At 36.8% G+C, this 11,568-nt stretch overlaps 1 pseudogene; it reads right to left on the reverse strand.

Moving 5' to 3' along the window:
• Positions 1–390: 390 nt before the first annotated feature.
• Positions 391–9,848, reverse strand: LOC145065581 (uncharacterized; annotated as a pseudogene).
• Between the last annotated feature and the right edge of the window lie 1,720 nt (positions 9,849–11,568).

Here is an 11,568-nt window from a genome sequence, read left to right on the forward strand (position 1 = left end):
CAGTGGGAATCATACAATGTCATTAATGAGTCCAGCATATCCTTTTCTGCTCAAACGATGATTGTATTTATGATGTGCACGAGTATTTTTAGCTTTCATACTTTTCTCCTACATTAGAAACATTAAAATTATAAATACAAACATTAAAATTGTAACTACAAATGCATATAAGAAAAGTTTAACAAACCTCCCACTTCTTTGTAACTCTATGGGATACAAAAACTTTCCAATCTTCTTTCTTTATAAACGGATAATCTTTCGGAGGTTTGAATAGATTTGCCTTGGGATCTTTACTTCGGTTCTTAATGAACTTGGCATATAGATAATGCTTGAAGTTTCTCCACTTCTTCTCGATCGATTGGAGAATTTGCTTCCGGCTCTTTGGGTCAACTACAAACTTTTCCTGAAACATAAAAAAAGGTTGGTTCAAAAACAAATCTGAACAGGGACAAAAACAGATCTGAACAAAGGTAATAACAGGAAGAAAACAGAGACTTACCAAAACATATTGCCATAATCCTTCCCTTACTTCCTCACCAACTTCCAGCCACGAGTCATAGGTTATGGGAACCATTGTTCTTACAACCAAACCCTCAAAAGTAGACAGTTTTGTGGCTTCCTTTCCAACCGGGACACCTTTTTTATTGTAAGTTATTACAAGCTTCACTTTATTAGCTTTTGTCTTTGTTGTCGGACCTCTTTGTTTGGAGTCCTCATCGTGATCAGAAGCTGAATCTGATTCCATGTCACAAAAACACAACCTGTTTCAACAAGATTCAAATTAAATTAAGTATGTTGTTATTTGTTGCAGTTGGACATTGATTAATCACATTCAAAATTTGAAATAAAAACATACCAAAAAATTTATTATTCTGCAAAAAAAATATTTAAACTAATATGCCCTCGCCATCCGGACGCGTACACAAAAAATCATCATCAAGGTCTAATAAAGCGGAGTCTTGTGTTAAATCAAAAGTAACATCAAATTTCAACATATCATCAGTTTCACCATTTGATCCATACTTGTACATCCTATGAGGTGTGAATCCAACAACATGCAAATTCTCATCTTGTTGATCTTGAACATAAAAAACCTGTTTGACTTGACTAGCTAATACGAAGGGTTCAAACTTTTGACCAAGCCTATCAAAGTTAACTACTGTGAATCCTAAATCATCCTTTTTTACTCCACGACTATCAACCCAATCACACATGAATACAGGAATACTAAACATGTGATAATTAAGATCCCATATCTCCTTTATACGGCCGAAGTAAGTAATAGCACCATACACAGGATTGGAGTCTTTTGCACTAGCAATCTGCATGGTATGTGTAACTAAAGACACTCCACTGCATTGAGTTGTTCTAGACTCATCTCGATATGTTGTATGAAAATGATATTCATTTATGGAAAAACCGCTATATTTAGTAACAGCAAAATTAGGCCCTTTGGCCAACCAACGAACATCATCACAAATATCTTCCCCGTTAGCCAAACGTTTTCCAACCTAATAGAAAAATATATAATTAATGTAATTCAAAAAAATAATTAAAAATATTGTAATTCTAACAATCTTATTTTAAAAACAAACCTCTTTCTTAAACCAACTAATAAATGTCCGACTATGTTGGCTCTGCAACCATGTACTCTTGCGAGCATGACGGGGGTTCAGATCCTTCAATTCCAGCATATGTTGCCTGAAGTGTATTACAAGTTAAAAGAATGTTTTATATGATAGATAATGGTATAAGAGTATACAGTTTCATGTAATTCTTACTCTATATACGGCTCCACAACAGCAGTGTTTCGTAATACGTAAAGATGAGCTTGATCAAGTAACTGAGCATCTACAGCATCAATTGTAGCCTTTGATAAAGGCTTGCCACTGTGGATTCTTTCATCAACACGCTCATGAGGATTGCCAATTGATTTCTTGTTTTTTAAGTAGTCTGAACAAAATTCTAAGGCCTCCTCTGCCACATAACACTCTGCAATGCAACCCTCGGGTCGATGATGATTTCTTACATACCCTTTAAGTGTTTTCATGTATCTCTCAAATGGATACATCCACCTAAAATGAACCGGGCCACACAACCTCACCTCTCTAACTAAATGCACCATCAAGTGAGTCATGACATCGAAAAATGAAGGAGGAAAGTACTTCTCTAACAAACATAATGTTAATACGATGTCACTTTGCAACTTGCCTAGCTTACTAACATCAACAACTTTACTACACAACTCATTGAAAAAATGACCAGGCTTAGGATTGTTCTCCACACCTTCACATCTAACACCCCTTTGATTGCAAATGGAAGAAGTTGTTGCATTAGTACATGGCAATCATTAGACTTCAAACCATTCATCTTTGAAACATCATCCGACATGAGATTCTTGAAATTAGAGCAATACCCATAAGGAACTTTTATGTTAGACAGAGTTTCATAAAATAGATGTTTCTCTGCGAAATTCAATGTGTACTTGGCAGGCGGAAGCCAATGTCGATCCCCTTTTGGTTCAGGTCGTAATTCAGTCTTGATGCCCAACGCTTCAAGATCTTGTCGTGCTTTTAATCCATCCTTCGTCTTGTGAGGCAAATTCAACGCTGTCCCATAAACACTCTCGGTCACATTTTTTTCTATGTGCATGAGATCTAACTGATGGCGAACAGGCAACTTCTTCCAATATTCAAGTTCAAAAAAAGTCGACTTTTTATGCCAAAATTTAGATCTCTCGTCGATACTTTCTTTTTTCTTCTTTGTCTTTTCCTTCTTTGGCGTTTCCTTCTTTGACGCTCCCTTCCTTGACTTTATCCTCTTTAACTTTATCTTCTTTGATCCTAACTTCTTTGATACTACCTTCTTTGGCTTTATCTTCTTACCCCATGTAGTCTCAAATCCCGCCAGATAGTCATAAATCTCTTCACCTGATGATGGTTGTGGCATAAAATCGTGCTCCTGTTGATTGTTGAAATGTTTTTTTCTTTTGCGAAAAGGATGTTCAAGTGGTAGGAATCTTCTATGCCCAAGGAAGCATACTTTTTTGGACTTTGGCAGCCATTGTGAACAAGTATTCTTTGAACATATTGGACAGGCATAATAACCTTTGGTAACACACCCCGAAAGATTACCATACGCGGGAAAATCACTTATAGTCCAAAGTAATATTGCTCTTAAATTGAAGTATTCTTTCTTATGAGAATCAAAAGTCTCAACTCCAGTTTCCCACAAGAGCTTTAGATCTTCTATCAATGGTGCCAAGTAGACATCAATATTGTTACCAGGTTGGTTTGGCCCGGATATCAACAGAGTCAACATCATGAATTTTCTTGACATACACAAATAAGGGGGTAGATTATATGTTATTAGGATAACCGGCCAACAACTATGCTTGGAACTTAATGACTTGTGTGGATTGATACCATCAGCAGACAAGGCTAATCTAAGATTTCGTTTTTCCTGTCCGAATTCTTTCCACGTGTTATCAACAAGCTTCCAAGAAAGGGGTATCGCGAGGATGAGTAAGCTTCCCACTATTGACCCGACCTTGTGCATGCCAAGTTAAGTCATGAGCAATTTGTGGTATTGAAAACATTCTTCTAAATCTAGGGATGATAGGAAAATACCACAAAACTTTTGAAGGTACGTTTTTGGAATTCTTCTTCCAACGAGAAGTTCCACAAGTTGGACATTGAGAAGCATCTTTATGTTCTTTCCAGAATAGAACACAATCATTTTCAGATGCATGAATCTTCTCATATTGTAGACCTACTCCTTTTAGTAACTTCTTGGACTCATATATCGAGCTAGGGATGGTATTGTTTGATGGTAAGATATCTTTTAGGACAGACAACAAAGCATCAAAACTAGCATCAGACCATCCAAATTGACCCTTCAAATGTTGGAATTTCAATAATCCACTAAGTGCATTATACTTTGACCCTACATAAAGTGGCTTATCACACTCTTCAAGAAGTGATTTCAACGAATCAGGTTCATCGTTTACGTATTTGAAGGCATCATGAAGCATATCCTTTGTATAAATAGCATCAGGAGGAATGGAATTGTTAGGGCATCTAGAATCACTATTGGGTTGTTTTTCTCCATGGAAAGACCAAATCTTATAATTCTCATCGAAGCCGTGGGCAAACAAATGATAACGGACATTGTCAATTGAGTGGTGACACAAATTGATGCAATTTACACAAGGGCATGGAATAACATCTAACTTTGGATTATTAGTTTGTGCAAACTCTAGAAAAGCATTCACACCTTCATCATATGCATTTGATAATCTACTAGAGGAAATCCATGATTTATCCATTAAACATTTGTTGCCAACCTACATAATTATTTACCATTTAAAGTAATAATGATTACGCATGTTTAGGGACAAAAACTATGCAAAAACAAAACTGTACAGGGCCAAAACTATACAGGGACAAAAAAAATTGTACAGGGGCCAAAACTGTATAGTGACAAAACTGAAGCAGGGACCAAAACTGTATAGGTTATCAATTACTTTTTCAGCATCCAGTTACTTTTTCAGCTTGTTTGAATATTTTTATGTGTTTGTTATAAAATTTTATGAACTTTTACAGAAATTTGAAAATTAGAAATACTTTTAAATTTTTGAATATGATCTTTTGCAGAAATTTGAAAGTTAGAAATGGGCTAAACAGGTGTCCCACACAAAACCACCTGCAAACCTGTTATTTCATAATTTATGGGTTTGACCTTTTTACCCTTGGGTGGTCAATCTATTTAAAATTAGGTATTAACTGTCAGTTGACAGTTACATTCTAAAAATGTATAAATATTTATGTTTGATGTTAATTGTGATTAATATTGCATAAGAACTTCCTATAGGTATGGCTGTTCTTTGTTGTTTTTTTTTTTCTTTCTTTCTCTTCTGTCTTTGTTGGTTAATGAGTTGATGTTTCTACTTGTTTCCATTCCTGATTTAATGTGGCAGATTGAGGTTAGTAAAATTTTCATCACACGTCGATTAATTATCATTTTATTATTATTTAAAGATAATTGAATTGATTTGTATGAATCCTGTGAAAGGGTGAGTACCTAAGATCTATAAAAGATCTGTTAGAAAAGGAGCACAACTACAACCTAATCAAGGTAACTCACAGTCACAGGTAAACTCTCTGTTTCTCAAGGTTGTTTTTATTATCTGTAATAACTTTAGTTATAGATTAATTATTGTTTTTTGTTATAATATGATTGAATTGATTTGTATGAATCCTGTTAAAGGGTGAACATGATGGATCTGTTAGAAAAGAAGAGGTGCAGGTGTTATATGTATTGGTTGTAGAGTAGCAAGAAGCTTTTTGGATGACATTCTTTTTAATCTCATTCTGTTGAGCTATATGTTATATGTATTGCTTGTAGAGTATGTACAATATATGTTAGGCTTTTGATTGTTTTTAATGTTAGGTTAAAAAGGCTTGGATATTTTAAACGAATATTCACAAAAATGAATTTTTAATCAAAATAATATAATAGAATCAATATTAGAAAATGAAAAATAAAAAACTTATGTACCCTAAAAAATAGATAGATTAAAAATAAATACCTTTCCTTACCTGAGTATGTGGAATATCAATGTAATTTATAGCAGAAACTGTTGCTTTATCACCCTTTGAGCCTGCAACAAGTAGCAAAAAAATTGTAACTCATTGTAACTATATGCATATTGCAATGCACAATTATGAAAAAAAATTAACGAACATTAGCATTTAGCAAAATATGTGTGAAGAAAGGTTCACATAATGCAAGCTTGGATATTATACTTTGAAGCATGCGTTTGTTGCTTCTGGCTCTAAGGATTTGAACATTGGTGGGTGTCACACCCCGAAAACCAAAGGCGGAAACGTTTCCAGGGTTGACTCCAAGTTGAGTATCAAATCCAATGCACATAGTAAGTAAAGTAAACAACCATTACATTACATATCAAAGTTTACATTTGTCAAAAGTAAAGTTGTACATTCGTAATACATAGTATATATGAACAAAAGTAGAGACGAGTCTTCTGTACGCTCCGTCTTCTCCAAAAGGATCGCTAGGTACCTATCTAATGTTGACCTGAGAATACAAGCAGTTTGAAAATCAGCATAAAGCTGGTGAGTTCATAAGATGTTTGTTTTTGTGAAAATGTACGAGTTTCCTTTGGTTTATCGAAAAGTTGTTATCCAAGAAAATCCCATATTTTCTTAAAAGAAATGTTTGGTTGATTGTTAGGTTACACGGTTCTGGTTATGTTTAACTATGATCCCAGGAAAGTCCCATACTTTCCTGATTGTATATTACTAAGTGTGAAAGATATATAGTTATCTAGTTTATTACTCTTTTTCTAGTTATGTAACGTTTCCCCAGGAAAGTCCCATACTTTCCTAAAATTACAGATTGATTTCCATTCGTACCTATTGTATTAACTAGGTATTCTGTTATCCTAATGGTCTTATCTTGAAATATACTTAGCTACATATCTTCGTATTCGTGTTCTTATTCTTAACAAATTCTTATACTTATTCGTGTTCGTATTCGTATTCGTATTCGTATTCGTATTCGTATTCGTAGTCGTATTCGTTTCCCTAATCCTACTCCTATTACTATTCATTTTCGTATTCGTATTTGTATGCGTAGTCGTAGTCGTATTCGTATTCGTTTCCCTAATCCTACTCCTATTACTATTCGTATTCGTATTCGTATTCGTTTCCCTAATCCTACTCCTATTACTATTCGTATTCGTAGTCGTTCTGTTCCTAGTTATAGTTTCGTTATTCGTTCTGTTTGATGATTAATATGAATTATTCGTAGATTATGAAACATAGTTTAGATTGTAACATTTTATCAAGAAATCTATGATTAGTTTGAAAGCTAACTTCGTAATTCGAACTATTTAATAAACATAGTTATTGATATTAGAACATACATAATGAAATCAATTGAACAGAAAATGATAAGTTGGAGTACAAGATTTCCTTGTACTTTTGCTTGTATTCCCCCCCCCCCCCCCTGAAAACAGTGAAAAACACGGAAAAAAGCGTAGGGGTATGAACTCACCGGACGAGATATGTGACGATTTGGATGCTAAGTGTTGGTTCGGGGCTTGCAAACGCACGAGGTTCCTAAGTATAATGTAAAGATACACATTTGTATCTAATTAGGACTTAGATTATTTATTTGATAGGGACAATTGCTTCTAGTCGCGAAAACACTCCGATACAAGTGTTTGGAGGGACCCGGGTAGCGTTTAAGGACACATATAGTTAGGATAATGAATTGGGACTTCAAAGGAACACTCCTTAGGGAGTTTACGGCCACATGACCCTCTACCCATGGGTTTACGGCCGTAAACTCATGGTGGGGTGAGTTAAGGGCAAAAATGGCTTAAATCACTTAAGGGCATTTTTCTAGGCTTGGTTTAAAGACTTGGAATGGATTTTAAAACATCAAAATGATTAATTTATGGGATTTTATGGCCTAGAATAGGCTCCTAGCCGTAAACTCCTTAATACTCATGAAAATGGTGTTAAATGATGCTAAAACAAATCACATGTGATTGGTAAAATTGTTCCAAGGCTTTACATGTATTTTCTTGATGTTTTAAAGAAGTTTTTGGAGTTTACGGCCTATGAGACCCCTCTCATGGCCATAAACTCTCTTAGAGAGTATTTCCTTGTGTTTTAAAGCCAAAAACTTGTTTGTAAGGGTTTCTAAAATTCATTCCAAGGCTTATAGGGGTTAAACAACACTTTAAAATGAATTTTCACCATGTTTTAAGGAGTTTACGGCCCAAGCACTTGCCTTGGCCGTAAACTCACAATAATCCCTCAAAAATTATGTTTCAAGTGTCCAAATTGCTAAAATAATATCCTATAATTCATATCTAAGCCTTATAAGTGATTTGGAAGGGTTTAAGGTCATGAAAACCTCAATTATATGAGTTTACGGCCCAAGCATGAGGCTTGGCCGTAAACTCCTTCAAAGCCTTCAAAATTCATGTTTAAATTGCTCTAAGTCCATTCCATGAAGTCATTTAACCATATCTAAAGTCCAAATGTGATTAGGAAGGGTTTTAGGGCTTAAAAACCCCTTTAACTTAGAGTTTACGGCCTAGGCAGCTTCCTGGGCCGTAAACTCATATAACATGTCCAATCTCATGATTTAATCTCGAATTTAGAAGCCAAATATGCTATAGGTTAAGGTTAGGAAGGTACCTTAGGGATTTGAGGCCTTAAAATTGAGTTTTGGACCCTTGAACTTGGATTTTAGGAGAGAGGTTAGAGAGAGAGTAGAGAGAGGAAGAAAAAGCTTCAAATAAATGTTTAAACACGTTTATATAGTTCCCAAAACTTGGACACAGTGGAATTCTACCCGATACCGGCCTTAAACGAGGCTTTAGGTCGCACCCGATTAGGTTTCCGTCACCCGGCGGGGACGTTTTTAAAACTTATGAAATAAATATTTTGGGCTATTTTCATGGGTTCCTAAAGGGTTTGGACACTCATTGGATGATAATAAACATAAAATTTTAATTAACTAAATCCAAAAACGATATCGGGACGTTTCGATATACGACGAGTTATACGGGTAGAATGGGTTTTCGGCGATGAACAACTTCGGGTTGTTACATTATCCCCCCGTTAGAGGGAATTTCGTCCCGAAATTCAAAGAATAAGATATAGATTATGAATTTGGAATGAAGCACGAATAGATTTGTTGTCTTTGATCTTCACTTTCTCCAGTGGAATCAGGTCTCTTCTAGGCGTTCCAGCGAATTCTCACTATCGGGACGCGGCTATGTTTCGTTGGGTAGATATTTCTTAAAGACTGAGACGTGGAGTACCAGAGGAATGTTACTAAGTTCCGAGAGTAATCGAAGTTTGTAGACTACGGAATCAATCCTAATGAGGATTTCGAAAGGTTTTATGTTCCTTGGGATACGTGCTTCCGAACGTAACACGCCATCTCTCTCTTTGTTGGCTACTTTGATGACGGATATTTCGATTACTAATTGAGGACTATGTTTATGAAGAGATTCGAATGGATAGCTAACAATTTATCTTTTAGAATTAGAATTGAAAAAAGGATTGCAAGCAGAAGGGTTGTCGAAAAGGAATATACCTGAGGCAACTGTGGGATCGGCGGCTGTCTCCCCTTGTCCTATAGCTAGGACTCTTCTAGTGTTGCCAGTCGTTGCTGCATTGGGGCAGTTCCTCTTATAATACCCGACTTTACCACAACTATAACAAGCCTGACTGATGCCCACTCTGGGAGCTTGATTTGTTGGTGTTCTGCAACTCCGCGCAAGGTGACCCTCTTGGCCACAATTTTTGCAAAATTTTACACGACAGGGACCGGGGATATAGTGGTGGTAACTGCACTGGTTACACCACGGAAGAACACCGGCATATCCGGTGATAGGTGCTCGGGCTGGGAAACCTACGACAGAAACAGTAGCAGGGGTAGTGGCAGTATGGGCCGCCACCATCTGTTGTTTCTTCGAGAACTCCTGTGAAGGCTGACATTTCTCCCCCGCCTCCCAGTACTTCCTTTTCTCACCACTTCTTTCTGTCGGCTCAAGAGTGGTAGCTGCTTCCTCTACGTCCTCACTGTGGTCGATCAAGATTTGCGCTAGGCATTTGGCGTTGTCGTATGTATCAGGCTTCGCAGCTAAGGCGTTCCCTTTGGTTGGCTGGGTTAATCCCCAGATAAACCTCTATATCTTCTTACTTTCTGGGGTAACCATCCCTAGACAAAGAAGTGCCAGGTCATCAAACCTTGAAGTGTAAGAGGCGATATCGAAACCTTTCATCTTCAAGTTCCATAGATCGTGTTCCAGCTTCTGGATTTCTCCCCGAGGGCAATACTCCGCACGTAGTAGTTCCTTCATTACTTCCCATCCCATAGCATTGGCTACAGATAAGGTCAGGGATTTGACTCGGCCGTTCCACCAAGTCAAAGCTTTATCGAGAAGAGTACAAGCGGAAAACTTTACTTTGTCGGATTCTGAACAAGCACAGATCTCGAAGATAGATTCGATCTTCTCTAACCATCGTGTTAGAGCAATGACACCTCCAGTGCCAGCGAAGAATGTGGGTTTCGCTTTCATAAAGTCTTTATAGGAACACTCCTTTCGGTGTCCCTGGCTACCTCCCTAGTTTTGAGGCTGGGATCCACCTCCTGAACTACCGAGGTTTGTTTGCGACATGGCTGCTGAAAATGCTGCAGTTAAAACTGACTGAAGGGTTGCCAGGTCGATTTGAAGAGAAGGTGGAGAATTGTTGTTGGTTTTTGAGTTGGGTCTCTTTCTTGGAGGCATCTTGATCTAATAAGATCAAGGAAGAGAGGATGATAAGTCCTCTGAATTGGATCAAGAGATATGATAGATATATGCTAACAAGCGATAAAGCAGGAAAGAGTTATCAAAGCGGGAAAATTATCGCTAAGGGAATGATCAAAGAACAATGCATGAACGAGGATTTCTACCAAGGATTGGCTCGAGAAATACTCCCATAGTATTTCGTGATTTGTTACGACGCTGATTCGATGTTTGTGGTATTAGGGTAAGTTTTAGGCATGCCGCATACCACAGTCACTCCCGGGCACATGTTGGCCGTGTCTCGAATGAATATAGTTGGCCAGGCTATATTGATCCTAGACACAACTACATAACTGCCCAGGTTTAACCACAGCATACAACACCCATTTACTTATGTTTTGTTCTACTTGTAGTTACGGATTTTGGCGGTCGGGTATACTTGTATATTATTGAAAATACTTATATTTGAGGTATACTTTTAGTTCAGAGCACTTAGGCCCTTTAGTGTTTATAGTTTTATACCATGTAAGGTTTGGTATACTCCATTCACTATAAACAAGGGCTCTGATACCAATCTGTCACACCCCAAAAACCAAAGGCGGAAACGTTTCCAGGGTTGACTCCAAGTTGAGTATCAAATCCAATGCACATAGTAAGTAAAGTAAACAACCATTACATTGTTGGATTAATGTCTAAGTCCATAACTATATTTGGTATGTACTTGACCCGACCCGGCATGGTCCATTTGGGTTGCACTTCACCGACACAATTTATATGGATAATCTTTTGAGAATAGTATGTTTATGATTAATATTAATATATTATAAGTTCTAATATATTAATATGGAATCATATTATTTAATTAGTATTGATCAAGAATTAATTTATAATTAATTAAGTGATCAAAAGGAACTAATTAAATATGGACTCTTATATATATGGAATGGGCCAAGTTCATTTAGGTTGGGCTAAGCTTTCATGGATAGTCCATGGAGTGTTTAACCCATGGATCCTAGGAAATGAAAGGTCATGGGTATTAGGGTTTAATCCTAATCCTCCATACTATATAAAGATGTCTTTGGTTGGTGAAATTGGCACTAGTGTGGATACACTAAGAAGGGCTAGCCAATTTCACTAGAGAGAACCAAGTAATCATATTCTCTAAAGTCTTCCAAGGTGTTTTGGTGATTTGTGATTCCACTTGAGGCTTCCACACTATTGGGGCT

The sequence above is a fragment of the Lactuca serriola genome, chromosome 8 (assembly GCF_051521515.1).
Source record: "Lactuca serriola cultivar US96UC23 chromosome 8, Lser_US96UC23_V15, whole genome shotgun sequence".
NCBI classification, from domain to species: domain Eukaryota; kingdom Viridiplantae; phylum Streptophyta; class Magnoliopsida; order Asterales; family Asteraceae; genus Lactuca; species Lactuca serriola.